The sequence below is a fragment of the Coloeus monedula genome (genome assembly GCF_965178545.1).
Source record: "Coloeus monedula genome assembly, chromosome: 14".
In the NCBI taxonomy this organism is placed as follows: Eukaryota; Metazoa; Chordata; class Aves; order Passeriformes; family Corvidae; genus Coloeus; species Coloeus monedula.
This window is the reverse complement of record NC_138794.1, coordinates 15,830,950-15,844,029: the sequence shown is the minus strand read 5'-3', so window position 1 is coordinate 15,844,029 and position 13,080 is coordinate 15,830,950. Positions and strand designations below refer to the sequence as shown.

At 40.3% G+C, this 13,080-nt stretch overlaps 1 protein-coding gene across 2 annotated transcripts in view; it reads left to right on the top strand.

The window, feature by feature from the left end:
• Nucleotides 1–2,126: 2,126 nt before the first annotated feature.
• Nucleotides 2,127–13,080, top strand: part of OTUD7A (OTU deubiquitinase 7A) — a 107,705-nt gene continuing 96,751 nt past the window's right edge. For both annotated transcript variants that reach the window (XM_082290857.1, XM_082290856.1), the window contains exon 1: nt 2,127–2,274. The gene's annotated coding sequence lies outside the window, so the exon portion shown is untranslated. The remainder of the gene's footprint in view (nt 2,275–13,080) is intronic.

Genomic DNA, 13,080 nt, shown 5'->3' with positions numbered 1-13,080 from the left:
AAATCCAGCATCTCTGCATTTTCACACTTCATCTGGGACTTTGTTAGAAACATGTTTGTTTTCCTATAATGGTGGTATGAAAGAAAGTTTTGCCAGTAGGAAGAAAAGATGAAGAATGAGGAACTTTCAGGCCTAAAGGATAGCCTCTTCCTGCATATACCTGGCCACCCTTGCCTTTGGTAAGCCTTCAGACTTTTGCTGGCGTCTCTGGCTTTGCCTGACAGACAGACAACTGGCCACTTCCTTTGAAGTGACCGTCTGAATCAGTCCCCAGCTCTGTGTCACCACTTGGCTAACTAGAGCCTTCAGATCACCCTGCGTTTGAATCTCTGGCATGATAATAGCTTCTCTAACTAATTTTAGGGTATCTTCAGCCCTGAGAGCTCTAGAGCAGCCACCTGAGGGTCACATATTCACTACTTAATTTCCTTTGCAAGGCGAATGGACTAGAGCTTTCAGCAAAACTCTCCTAAACTGTTCTTTCTTTTACAGACAGAACTCTCACTGGCTGGGAATCACCTGTAGGACAATCTGTACAGACAATCACATCAAGGAAAAGAAAAAGGTATGACTTTCTGTAATTATGGTTCTTTTTTGAGTGTGTTATCCATATATTTCACAATTTATTTTTCTTTGCCACATTTAAAGAATGCTGGACTTTGCACTGGTGAAGAAACCAAGGAACTGTTCTGCTCATGGATTTTTTGGTTTTGGAGGGAAGTAATCTTCAATCATGAGCATAAAGAATTTCTCTAAGGAGAATAGAGAATGTAAGTGGCAAAAAATGGGAGTTCATTTTCTGCAGGCCCAAAACAGTATTGGATAAAACTGTTCTGGTTTTTTGCCTGTCATGGTTTGCCAAAAACTTATAGCTCGTGCATTTACAGCTAAAGATTATACATGCAACTGTTGGGGACTTTTCCAAATTTTTTTTCCCTGTCCTCCATATTAGCTCCAAAAGGAAATATTTTTCAAAGGTAAGGTGAGATTTTTTGGGGTGTTCCAACTATATTCTAAATGGATGTTGGGGTTCTGTCAGAGAACTAGATCTGGTTTTCTTTTGTAACCATCAACCCTCACTTGCTTAGGATATGAAAATGCATATCTGCAAAACTGTGTTGATGTGTTATCAAATGTACTTCTCTGGGTGTGTTGGTGCAAAATGTATTCTATTGTTTACAGCTGGTGTTTCCTTAAGGATTTAGGGTTGCTGTATCTGTCACTGATTGCACGTCACCTGTAGTAGGCTGATTTCAGGTGAGAACCCTTAGTGTTTCTAGATAAGGAGGCCTTTCTTGAACAGGGATGGGTACACCTGTGGGGGTTTTTTTCCTTCTATGCCATGTATTTTGCCTTGTTTTCAGTCTTGCACGTTTCTGGTTTTGTCATAGTAAGTGGAAAAAGGGGATACTAAGTTCTAGAGGCATATTGCTTAATCCATTTCGTTTGCAGCTCTAATGTTATTGGAAGAGTAGCAGTGAAAGACTGCTTTGCTGTGGGGAAGGTAAATTTAACCGGGTGAGATAGAACACACCTGTGTGCATACTGGAATAGCTGGAACCAGGTGAGTTGAGAAGTTACTGTAAGCTGAAGTAGACTTCCGTGTCGAAATAGAAGGCACATCGAAAGCAGTAACTTACTGTAACATACCCCACTTTGCAGCGGGCAAAACGGGGCATGGTGATTTCCAGAACAAGGATGGAAACGGAAAGGAGGCAACGCTTCCCATCTGCCCCTGCCGCGGGACATCGCGGGGCGGAGGAGCGCTCGTGGTGCAGGGGCGGCTGGGGGCCGTTCCCGGCCGTGCTTTGCCGCCGGTATCGTCCGGGAGCGCCGAGGCCACGCTCGCCCAGGGCCGCCGAGGGAAGGAGGGAGGGAGGGAGGGAGGAAGGCGGCGGCCCCGCGGGCGGCCCCGGGCCGAGCTGTGCCGGGGGCTCGGCGCGGCTGCCGCGGGGGCGGAGCGGGGCGGAGCGCGGCTCCCCGGGCCGCTGCGGGCAGCCAGGGGAGGGAGGGCCCTGCGGCCGGTGACTTCATGGGAAGGAGGCGGCGGCGGCGGGAGGTGGGTCTCGCTTTCCGTCTCCCGGTGCCGTCTGCAGGGCGGGCGAGAGGCGGCCGCTGCGCCGGGCAGCGCGGGCGGGGGGACAGTGGTGACGGAAAGCGGCAGCTGGGGGGGGACGGCAGCGCTGGGTTGACTCCTTCCCCCTCTTCCCCCTCCCGGCCGGAGGAAGATGGAGCTCGGTTAGTGAGGGCTTGCGGGAGGAGCAGCGGGAGCAGGTAAGAGCTGCTTCTCCTCCTCCTCCTGCTCCCGGGCTGCGAGCGGCGGGCCGGCCGGTGTCACCGGCGCAGGTGGCACAGGTGGGCCCGGCCGCTGCCGTGTCCTTGCCTGCGGGCTGCCCGCGCCGCCCCGGCCGCAGAAGTTCCCGCTGTGCGGAGCTGCGGGCGGAGAGCCTGAGGGCAGCGCCTTCGGCCGCAGCCCTTAAGGGCAAAGCCGGGCGTTCAGAAACGCCTCCCGCCCCGTGCCTCGGGTTGTCGTGGCGGGGATGCGGGTAGGGCTGCCGGCTCTGCCCCCGCCCCGTCTCCCCCGGCTCATTGATGAGCTCCGGGAAGGGCTTCTGCATTGCAGACTCGCTTCGCTCCTGCATTCGCGGCTTCAGCCTGTACAAGGAGCCTGTTCCCTGGATGGGTGGTTCGGTGCTGCTTGGGCAAGAGGCCGATTTGGGCAGGTGGTATGTCCTTCTGTGTTTCTTGGACCATGTCAGGACATTTGGGGGGATTGACCTCATTCGGTAACTATTAGATGTACATATGATATATGTTCTTCTGAAAGAGCTACAAAAGGGTATCTGCCTGGATTTGTGTGAATAACACTCATTAGGAGTTCACAGGGTGTAATATAGTGCAGTGAGATATAATGTGCATATAAAACATAATGCAGTGAGGCACACGACCTTACATAATCTAAATTTAAAAAGCTCACTACCCCTACGCTTACCCTGGAGGTTGTAGGAATATGTCTGTTCTAAGTGCTTTCTGGAGACTCATTCGATACCTATCTGACATAAAGATGCAGTGTGCCCTGTGAGCCAGTGCTGAAAATAAAAGAATAAATTGTTGACTACTTTTGCTGTAGTTCTGTCACAGTAGGCTCCTCGTTGCTGGTCAGTGTCTCACACACACAGTGATATTCATGGCTACATGGGCATACACAGCTGCCACAGCCAGAGGCAATGGTCTCTTCTGTTGTCCCTTGGAGGTACCTTTAAACTGACCAGCTAAAACACTGTCATATTTTAATAAACTCTTGAGGCTTCTCTCCCTAGGCCTGAATAGTGCTGCATTTTCTAGCATACAGATTTGAATTTAATGTAAACAGAAAGAAACCTTTCACACTTTTCATTTGACCTTCACCATCTCAGACAAATGCTCAAAACTGATGATCAGGGAAAGTATTTTGGAAAGGCCTGGTTTAAAATATGTTGATGGATGCAACGTATGCAACTCAAACCATATCTGGGAATGACACACAGTCAGTGTTCTGAGCTCTATAGCAAAGGAAACTAATGTCTGATAAATTTGGCCCACATTTTATTTTAACTCAGTCCTTACAGATGACATTGACTTTAATAAAGGTTGCTATGGCACAGATTTAAAGCAAATGATATTAAGCTTCTGGAATTGAAACTGCTGTTGATAGGAACAGTGTTGTTTTGTTATTTACAATCTGTTATTAAAATATGAGTGTGTTAGCTGTTGAGGCTGGATCTGGCTCTGTTTTCTGCTGTTGGTGTGAATTGACTAAATGTTCTCCTTTCCATGGATGGAAGCCAGATTTTTCCCTGGTATGACTGTGCCGCTCACACAGGAACAAGCTAGACTTTCCCGTTTGAATCTGGAATATAGATGAATATCAGTGCCTACCAGCCTCTGGAACACTTTCTATTACAAAGCTGTATGCTTTGGATAAACCTGTAACATTGGTGTGGAGTACAGAACATCTGTGGGCTGTGCGTGCCCACACAGCAGCAATCATGGTATGACATGGGGTAGCAATGACACCTTTGTGAATCTGGTTCGTTTGAGGTACTATGTTTTCACGTCTGTAGTTTTTACAAGAAACTCAAGTCATCTTCAGGACAGCTTAATTCAGGTATAATATAACAACTGTTAAGGGTATGAGGCTGGGTAAGGGTCAGGTCTAATAGAGTCATATTTTTGTATATGTATAGTGCAAAAGTAACTGATTGTTTGCTTAATCATAATGTATCTGTTTTTGGAAAAGGTTGGTTTGGGGATTTTTTGCCAATGGATTGTAGAAGATTTTAGTCTTGGTTTAATCAATACAAATTCATGTAGTGGTGATGGTGGCTGGAGGTTACAGACTCCAAGGAAGCGTGTAATGAGCAGGCACAAAGGTACTTAGTCCTTCCCTAGTAAGCTTAACTCTGCATCTTTCACTGCCCTGGCACATCTCTCTTATTGTCATATTGGCAGACTCAGCAAAAAAGGCCACTGAGTGAATGGAGCTCCAGGTAAGGAATTTTATAGAGCTGCACACATGCAGGCTATGAACACTGACTCTGATGTTACCAGTGCAACCATTGTGCTAATTGTTGCCATAGTTGCCCTTCATATTACTTATTTAAAAATCAGGGAATTTATGTTTTAATCAGTACTGTACATAGAACATTTAATTTAAATTAAAACTGTATGTTTTAAATATAATCCCTGTGGTGTTTTCAGATCATTTAGAATGTTTTATGAGTTCATTGGTATCATATCTGTGCTATTTGGGGAGGAAAGGGTTTTTTTAATTAAATTTGTTATATACCGCATAGACACAAGAATTTAAAAAATGTGTGTATCATCGTGCTGTCATATATTGTTATTTTGTCTATTATTGCTTTTAGACACAGTAGCCCTCTGTAGTCTTCATGGGAGGAGGAGAACAATGGCAAGGCATAGTTATGTATTTATTGTAGTAGAGAAAGTTGGACTTGAGAGGAGGAAAGGACTAAGGGAACTAGCAGAATGTTTGTTTCCAGATAGTCTACACCTCATATCTTGCAGTTTTTAATGAAGTCTCCTGTTTAATATTTCCTGCATTCCAAAAACATAATGAAATCTGAAGCTCCTTTTGACTCAAATTTCGTAAGATATCTTGGGATTCATATTAAGCAAAAATTAAACATAAACTTTTAATTATGCAAATGATAAGCTTAAAATACCAAGTGCAACTGTTATTGAATTGAGGACTGAAAATAGAAAAGGCTTTGTTGTTGTTGAAGATTTTGTATTCTACTGGTTCATTTATCATTGATATGACTACACAGGCATTCATAGATATTTAGACTAAAACATGGAGCTAAATGGTGTGTGGACCTTCTTAACAAATGAATCAGGTTGCCCTAATGAAAAACAACTGGGAGATTAACCCGGCTGCTTAGATGGTCTGAAAATTCAGCTGTATAGTCTTATACCAAAGTAGTTTGCCAGTTGAGGTGCAGTACAAATATTGCATAGATGTTGTATTGCATTTTCCTGTATTTCTTTATCATTATTTTCCTAAGGCAAAGCATGGCACAAAACGGAGAAGTTGTGTAAGATGGCAGAACTGTTCTCAAATCCTTGGTGGTAATTGATTAGTTTTCATTTAAGGGCAGATTAATTAGTATATACATGTAAATGTAACAGTACAACACTTTCACTGTCATATATTTTCTAGACTCTTTTTTTAGTTGTCCTTCCCCAGCTACTGACCCAAGGGAGGAAAAACTGTAAATCTGACAAGCGTGGAGGTACTGACGATACGAAAGACTTGACTTGCAGCTCTGTTTTCATATTTGTTCTCCTAACATCACTGTTTCTGTGATTATTTCTGAGTTTAAATCGTTTAAAAAGACAATTGTGATGTATTTTGAGTCTCATTCTCAGTTTACTTAAGTTTCTTGCTCTTCTATTTGAGGTCAGTGTTGTCTCTTTTAGGATGCTGTTATACCAGTGATTTTTAGCCATAGTGCTTTGCTGTAGTGTTTTACTGTGGATTATTGACATTATCTGTATTTATTTAATATCTCTTGGATAGACCCTTTGAAAGGCTTTAGGCTTGAAATAGAGAATTTGTTCGGCTTGCTTATTAGCTTTTATTAAAAGGGTTTATAAATTCATTTATTTAGAGTATCTCAGCGTTTTGACGTACACTTTCAGTAAAAAAAAAATCAGAAATCTCAGGACAAAAGAATGAATTTGCTCTAAGTTAGCTTGAAAATGTATTTTCTTATGTATTTTATAGAAGACATGAAGGATTGCTATTGCTGGAAGTATTTTTCAGTACTTGCAGGGCATTTTTCAGACTGAGCATCTTTGCAAATGCTTCATGATATATTTAGTAAAATTAGAATGCTTCCTGTTATATGTTGAAAATTCCTTTGGTCAGAACACTGAATTTTTCTGCTCTCTGATCATGATTTCAGTCTTGCATGCAATGCTTCAATTTAGCCTGTACACAGAACAAAGTATGGGGGTTTTGTAGAAAGGGTAAAGTAGCTATTTTCATCTGTCAGTGTTTTGCAGATACTCAGTTCTCTACAGTAATTTTTTTTTCACTTGTACATTCTCTTAGGATCTGCTGAGTAATCATTTGCATTGAGTAGTTAATCAAAGAAGGGGCAAAACCCATGTAGAAACTGAGCAAGCTGTGGAAGAATTTTGATTCTCATTTTGGTCACAATGGCTATATTTCCACTATTGTTTTCAGAATTAGAGTAAGGAACACTGAGAACTTGTTCTTTAATTAGATGCTTGAAATACCACGTTTCTAATCCTGATGTCTGCTGACATTAGTTGTCTCTGTCCTGTGGAAATGTACAAAGTGGTTACTGCTGCATGTGACCAGGAGATGTAACACTGTGATGTTATCAGAAATGTGTTCGAATGCCTTTGATTAAAATGGCTAGCTGCCATGGTGATAGTGCCATAGAAACTGGTGAAATAATCAGTGCCTATTAGGAAATCTGAATGAAAAATTCTTCTCTAGTTTTCTATCTTTTATGTTTCAGCACCTAAGCAGGAATGAAACTCTGCTGATGTTATATTTCTGATTGAAAAATACTGAACAAATTCCTTTGTATTATACAGCAGATCAGGCTCAGGTTATTGTATTGGTACTGCTGAAACATTAAATGCATGAGTGACTGACAATTCAGTCATCCCACAGATGACTTCTAGTCCCAAGAACAAGGGCATCGGGGTAGAGACCTTTCTTACAGAGCTGATATTTGTTGTTAAGTCACTTTACTCTTTTCTATTGTGATTACTTTCTAAGTAGTGCAATAAGTATAATTTCCTCCAAAAGCGCTCTTCAGGCAAAGAAGGGCTGAGACTGTGTCCCACAGCCAGTGTCTGCAGAGACACAGCATAGTAGTGAAAGAACTTTAATTTGGGAGCCTGACTTTGTAAAGGGTTTTGTCTGTCTCGAGCTACAGAAATCTTGAGTACAAGAATACCAAATAACATCATGTAACAGTAATATCTTTACTGGCTTAGTTTTTCTCATCTCTTCTGAGATGTATTGCAACAAGAAGCAAAGTGCAAGAAACAGTCCCTGGCTTACATTGCTCTGTCTCTGGCTGGAATGAGTAATTTCACTATTCCTGATTAGTGACTCTCTAGGGTACTTACACCCCACTGGAAATTGCTAAGCAAGGACATGGGGGGATGAACCCAGAAGTATCTGTCTAGCTATATACTGATTAAATTTCTGTGCAAACACTTGTGTTGCCTGCAAAGTTTCTGAGGTGGTGCAGAGGGGCTTTTATCCTGTGTTAAATAGTTTTCCCTCTTAGCACTGAGATCAGTGTAAAGGACAACTGCTTGATGGTGGTGAACTTGAGTTTATTACTTAGGGTCATCTTGTACTAAGAGGCAGACAGTAGAAGTAAACACAGACTATCAAGCTGTACACTTAGAGACAGATATGATAACACACTTTCTCTAATCAGAATAACATACCTGAGAACAGAATCCAGACCAAAGCATTGCAGATGGATATGTCAGGAACAGTCTCATATGTGCCATCCCTTAACATGTGCCTATCTCTTACCTGAGAATATTTAATATCCCAGTAGCTTCTATTTTAAGTCTTAGAGCTGTTCTATAGTCAATTCTGGAGAAGAGGAGGACATACAGGTGTACTAAATAACATTATGGTAATGGGACAGGATTTGTTTAGTGTAAATAAAGCATTGATTCAACAAACTATAATTAAGTGTGAAGCAATGAAATCACCTCCATGTCCCTCTAAATAACTCTTTATGTCTCTGTCTCTGGAAGAGTACAAGTAGTTTAAAGGAAAGACAGAGTATAAAGGGAAGGCAGATTTATGTAATTTCATCAGAAAGAATGACAGAATATACAACCTGTAGATAAAGTTTGTACGTGAGAAAGATTCAGATAGTACAGTGTGCTCATCTGTTCTGCCAACTACAGCTGAGTTAAGAGCTGGTGACAAACTTCCCTTCAGAACAAATTAACAGAAGTAACATATAATGGAGAAAGCCACAAGGATAAGGTTAAGTAAAACTAGGTTGATACACTGTTTGCAATTTGCTAAATTGAGACTGTTTGCTGGTAAGAAATTGCCATTGAAAAGTAGTGTCCTATTTCATTACCCCTTTTCCATTACTCATGCCTACTGGTGTGTCCAGGCATTTACAAGAAAGGGATTAAATTCAGGAATTGTGAAGTTCACCTAAAAATTCAGAATTTAAATGAAATTTGCAACAGCTGAGATGCTTTAGATCAGTGTTAGTGTTTCATGTTTGGTGTTTCAATAATCATAAAAGCAAGACTAAAAACTATGGGAAGGCATGTCAATGTCAAGACATTTAGGGTGGAAGTTCCAGGTTTCAGTGACAGTTTTCTGCAAAGATTTGAGGCCCTATGAGCTACTCTCACAGCTTATCATGTATAGTTTTGATATCTGAGGAGGCGGGGGAAAAAAAATCAGATATTCTAATATTGGACTTCATGTGGTGTCTCTTCTGTGTTGAAAGAAGACCTGTGTGAAGGAATGAATTTTTGAGCCATGTAGTTGGGAATGTCTTAGTGGCTGACAAGCACTGTAGAAGCCAAATGTTTCTTAGACAGTTTATTCTTTCAGGCTTCTTTATATGAATGCATATGAACCTCAGATATACAGAACTCACATCTATGCTTATAATTGAAGTTTTCATAGATGTTTGTGTTGTGGTTCTGTTCATGGTTCAATACTTCAAGACAGAGTTTCAAATAAAATAGGAAAAGTTGCTTGCACTCATGAGTAATCCTCCTTTTCTGAGAGGCACCTGGAAGTGCTTTGCTGGTTTGCTCTTTCTCTCGTGTTTCTCTGTGTGTATAGTCACACTTGCGGCTATGGTCTGCTCTGGCGTTCCAACCTGAGGATGTTTAGTAGGTAAGGACTGTGTAACAGTTTTGGGCAAGAAATACAAATATAGATATTCATTAATGTGTAGTCAGGCTGTAAATGCTCAAAGCAGAATTTAATCAGGTTTATTAAAAGGACACGTTTTCTTGGCAAGAATAAGAGGAAACAAAAGGCTGTGAAAAAAACATTACATGAAGGTTGTCTTGAAGAAACCCCATGTAGAGATCTGTGATGTCTCCTGGGCAACACAGTTTACATTTTTATATTTCTGCATTGTTCAAAATTTCTTCTGACATTGACAGATAAAAGCCCATGTGGAAGAAAGAGCAGTATCGTAAATCCAGAGCTGCGTTGTTTGCAGCAATAATCACTATGTTGTCTCTCTCTGGGCTACATCATCCTTGTAACAGGAGATACCTGTTTCCTATCATTTAATCCATCCCAAATACTGTTCTCAGTTTCTTTACCTTTCAAAGGAAAAATCCCTGTGATTGGCAGAGGAAGATGTGTCAAACAGTGGCTAGTAGCTGGAAACTGAATCTCAATCCTTGTGACTGGGAGAGTTAATAAGAGTTTTGCAGTAGGGTCCAAGTCTATTTGAACTGGTTTTGTGATTATAAACACATGCTAAAAACTATTAATTACTTATAACACATGAGGGAATCTTTAAAGCAGGCTTGTGGCACTTACTGGCACACGCCCCTCACTGCTGTCATGTATTGCTCATGTGCAGGCTTGGTAGCCCTCTGACTGCAAAAGGGTGATATTCTTGTGTCTGCAGATAAGCAATATGTACTCACCCTGGCAAACACGATGCCCGTGCTTCCAGTTGAGGTATTGCTGGCTGCTCCCCCTCAGTGCTAATGCAGATCAGGTGCTTGATTATGAGCACCCAACGCTGCTAAGTGTAGACCTGAATTAGCACAGAAATATAAATCATTACCTTTTGCTACCACCAGAGATGAATACTCACTCAGCCTGAGCAGCTCAGTTGTAAGTGTCTGGAGTTGATGACATGTTTGCATCTAGCTGATAATCTCTTGACTTTCTTTGATATGGAATTTGAGAAACAGAGCTGTTATCATTTTGCTTCCTCCAGTTTTGTCTTCTAAAATATGCTTTACGTGAGAAGTAGTCCCTTCAAGAGCTATTCAATTTTTAGGTTTCATTCCACATGCCTCTCATATTCAAGATAAAATATTTTCCTATCCAGTATAGAGGGATATGTACTCATGAGAGAAGATATCTCTGAAGCCTTTTGGTCGTCATTAAATGTATCTTTACAGAAAGAAAAATGTGAAACATCCTTCTTTGGATTTCAAAATGAAGTTTACTTCCATAAAAAGTTGCTTTATTTTTATGAGGTAAAGATTGGGAGAGCATACAATTTTACTGTACATTTAGGGTAGAAATAGTCCTGTGGCTGGTTTTACCCCAACTATTTTCTTATAGAGGTTATAGTAACATGTGTAAGTATGTTTACTGTGAACCATTTTTCTTCTATGGATCTGAGACTTATCAATGAAGGAAAAAATGATTCTGTAACAAATTCCTTGAGAGTCAAGCTGCCATGGTCCTTAAGAGCTGGAGAAAAAGAGGTCTGGGGCTTTGAAAATACAAAATCCATCCACCTCCTCCAGGCCACTGAAATGGGCCTTCTCTCCTAGTAGAATTAGGCCAGAAAATAGCCTTTGAGTTGTGGAGTTCTGAGAATCTCTGGCAGAAGATTACTTCAGAGGGAATCGTTGTGGCAGTAAAATACATTTTGAGCTGAAATACTAAAAGAGTGGATGGCCAACAAGTGGGTTTAGTTCACTGCTATTACCATTACTCTGTTCTTACCCATAAAACTGTCTTTTACTGTCAGAGAGCTGCAGATTAAGCCCCAGATATTTTAAAACATGTCTCATGACTAATATCTATGAAAAAAAAGTCTATTTTGAGCTGTTTGAAATGATGCCATGTCAGAATATTCACTTTTAAAGTGGGGTGAAATGTAACTGTATAAAATAGTTTGCCACATAGGTGTGATTTCTGGTGATATTTTATCTTCAAGGCATGTTTTTCTTAGATATGGCTATGGAAAATACATCATGTTTAGGGAGAGGAAGAAAAAAAATGAATAGTTTTTCATGAAACCTGTAACTTCACCAGTATTGTGTATTTCATGGTCTTAAGAGGAGCTAATTTTTAAGCTGATTCAATGCTGTTGCGTAAAATCCTGTGATCTAGATGCAAAAATGTCTAGTAAGTCAAACTCTAATTAGAGTAGCTTGTGGTTATCTTATTTGTCTTTATCGCTATACTGTGATAAATTTAATTGAGTGTTAATTGTAATTTTATAATTTGGGATAATGAGCACTGCAGACAACGGTTCACCAAGTGTTGCAAAGGTGGAAACACCAAAGAGGAACTTTGCTGTCTGCACAGGTGTTTATGCAAAAGGTGACCTTTGTTTGATCTTCAAGCTTAAGTTGCAAAGCAAATGAAATGCAGTAGCTGTAGGTATAAAACTATATATATAGTTATTAGGGGCTATCACTACTTTTGAAAGAAAAGGCTGTGAAAAAGGTAGTTGAAGATTTGCAGATGTGTTCTAGAATCATGAGTTATTGTCAAATTGCAAAAATATTTGCTGAAAACCTGTAGAAATCTTTAAACCTTGTAAAATTATTTTGAAGTAGGGAATTAGCTAATACTCCAGTAATTTGCCAGGAAAGTTTTGTGGGGTTTTTTTGGTTAGTTGGTTGGTTGGTGTTTTTTTTTTTTTTTTAATTTTTAGAAATTCCTAAGCAGCCAGGTAAGAAGATTATATTGCCTGTTTAATAAAATAGCTGGATGGAGAGCGCTGCTAATAATACACAGTTCTCCTTCTGTGTTGTTTCTTCATGTTCCCATTGTTTGCTTGGCTGGAATGTAGTGGTGTTACATATTTGTAGATCTAACAACTCTTCTTCAAGCCTTGCATTGTTAAATTGGGTCACTGGATATAATGCATGTTAAATAAGATAAGAGGGTTTGTTGTATTTACAGAAAAAGTTAGCAGTAGGATCTCACAGTATTTATAGGAAACATGTTTCAGTTAAGAATAAGCACATTTCCTTTAAATATGTTACTAGCTATTCACAAAGCGTCGTGTTCTTCTGGAATACATCTTACTCTGTATGAAAATCACACAGCTTTTGATGAAGTTGACCAAATGTAGCAAAAAGCAGACTGCATCTCTGAGATCCAGTGGCTTGGTAGATCTTTGGCTAGGGTTTTGCAGTAGCACATTTAAGTTTTGTGTGTGAATAGATGAGATAAATCTATTTTTTTTTCAGGGACAGATAAAAATGAATTATTTTGTATCAGTAGCCATATAGAGAAAATTGTTTTAAAAGTTTCCAGTGCTCCTTGCCTCAGTTGAAAAGCTGACTACAGGTATTTAAGAGATCACATGACTTCTTTTAATGGTATTTAAGCTTCTAGGTCATATGAAGTATTTTTAAAAAGTTTATTCCAGTCCTGATGATTAAACTTCCAGATAAAGTTGTAACTTCATTAATAGCCAAGCTACAAAATCCTAATTCAAAACATTGATTCTATATCTGAAAAAGTAGAGTGTTGCGTAAGTCCCAAACCCTTGTGTGTTGCCTGTTCTTTAGTACTTCGAAAAA